The sequence below is a fragment of the Octopus bimaculoides genome, chromosome 14 (assembly GCF_001194135.2).
Source record: "Octopus bimaculoides isolate UCB-OBI-ISO-001 chromosome 14, ASM119413v2, whole genome shotgun sequence".
Taxonomy (NCBI): Eukaryota; Metazoa; Mollusca; class Cephalopoda; order Octopoda; family Octopodidae; genus Octopus; species Octopus bimaculoides.
The window spans coordinates 35,552,685-35,554,816 of NC_068994.1; the positions used below are offsets into that span (position 1 = coordinate 35,552,685).

Sequence of the window (2,132 nt, forward strand, 5' to 3'; positions counted from 1 at the left end):
TAGATACATCAAACATATTAAATACAGCAAATACAAAAATATGTATATATGTATACGTGCAAAATGAGAGGTGCATATATATAATATACATACATACATACATATATATATATATATAGTATTTTCATTTTTTCATTTTCATTTTATCTAGTTTCAGCTCATGAGCTGTGGCCACATACATACATACATGTTTAGGTGTGTATGTATAATAGAGTTGGTCAGATTAAGACTGTTATATATTTAAACATACATATGCACACACATATACCGAAGCACACGCTCCTAGCAGCATGCTCACAGATAATTGAGAATAAAGGGCAACAACTCTTGTCGCTTGGATTAGGTTTCCTTGTAAAGTAGGAGTGTGTGTGTGCTTATGTGTGCATGAGTGAGATGGTGTACGGAATATTCCTTCTATAGACGAAAGCCACACGAAAGTTTATTATGTCTTTCTATAACTATATCATATATCAACATTTTAAAAAGGATATGATCTTTCTTTATCTCTCTTTCTCCCTTTCTGTCGTCTCCCTCCCTCTCTCTCTCTCTCTCTCTCTCTCTCTCTCATCAAGTCTTTTATTCTCATCTTTTCTCTTTCTCCATCATTTACACATATAAGTGTGTGTGCTTGGCGTATGCATATTAGTGGTGTTTCCTGCATGGAAACTGGAGATTTTAATATAAATCTTTCTGTTTTTGATCAGACACACCTGAAATGAAGGAGCACACCTGCTATGTATCTTTTCTGTCATGAGCCTTAGGATTCATAAGGTTGGAGTTAAACTTGGTTTTCAAGGTATGCAAAAGACAGCTTAAAACACTCCCCATTGAAGAAGAGAGTAGTCTGTCTCTGCAGTTTATTGCAATTGGTCCTTCATCTGGTTGTACACATAGGGGAATCCCAGTCTGAAGTGTGTGTGTGTGTGTGTGTGTGTGTGTATAGTTATAGGAATTCTGAATTACACATCACTTCTCAGTATTTTTCTAAGATCAAGTGGCAAGCTGGTAGCATCATTAATGTATCAGATAAAATGCCTATCAGCATTTCATATGACACTTTTTCATCCTAGGTTTAAACCTTGCTCAGGCCATCATTGCCTTCCATCCTTTTGAGGTTGATAAAATAAAGTACCAGTCAAGTACGGGGCTTGATGTAATCAACTTATCCCTTCCCAATGATTCCTGGCCTTACATCAAAATTCGAAACCCTTAAAGGTGGTGACCTGGCAGAATCATTACTATGCTGGACAAAATGCTTATCAGCATGTTTTCTGGATGTTAATGTTCTGAGTTCAAATCCTGTCAAAGTCAACTTTGCCTTTCATCCTTTCAGGGTTGATAGAATAGTACCATAGATTCCAATAAAGAAATATTTTAATTTTTAGATGAAAGAAAGATGGGAAAGAGAGAGGAGTAGAGAGCCAATTCAAAGCAGGGGAAGGGAACAACAAAGTCGAGTTTGACTGCTTCTTTCTGGGATCAAGAACAGCTTAGCTGCCAATGTAACATCACTACATATACAGGAGATAACATTAGCTGCAACTACAGCAACAAAAAACAAAATAATTATTAATGGGACCACCGTCACCACCACCACCACCACCACAACAGCAACAACAACAACAGCTACCCACATGCTACTCTGAAAAGTATCTATTAGTACCATCGTATATGGGGTGGTGAATTAGGATGTTTAGCAACGTACAATGTGATATAATTATAAAATATTTCAGCATGATTTTGGAGAAACATGCTGAAGTTTCCCAGTTGAGATTGAACTCCAGTTCACAGAAACTAGCAAAAGAAGAGGTGCAGATGCAGTTTATCCCTGAAAAACATGCAAAAGATCCTTGAAGAGTGAAGACCCATTAAGAACTGTGGACAAAGGTCAGAGGCCAAAGTGTTAGGTCTGTGGCAGCACTGATCACCAGAGGCCTTCCTTACTTCAGGCAAAGAGGATGAAAATTTTCTTATTGCAATTATCCCAACTACAGCACAATAGCTGCAATAATAACAAGAGCACTCAGAGAGCACAAACCTCCACCAAGGCAACACTAACGTCCTCTCAATGATTAGCCAGAGATGATTTTTAAAATGAGAATATCTGAAATAAACTCAACTGCTCTCACAAA

At 37.4% G+C, this 2,132-nt stretch overlaps 1 protein-coding gene and 1 long non-coding RNA gene across 6 annotated transcripts in view; one reads left to right on the top strand and one right to left on the bottom strand.

The window, feature by feature from the left end:
* LOC106881593 (protocadherin beta-15) overlaps nucleotides 1-2,132 on the bottom strand; it is a 363,194-nt gene that overhangs the window by 219,564 nt on the left and 141,498 nt on the right. The window lies entirely within an intron of this gene.
* The window catches only part of LOC128249440 (uncharacterized), a 347,579-nt gene that overhangs the window by 89,224 nt on the left and 256,223 nt on the right, over nucleotides 1-2,132 (top strand). The window lies entirely within an intron of this gene.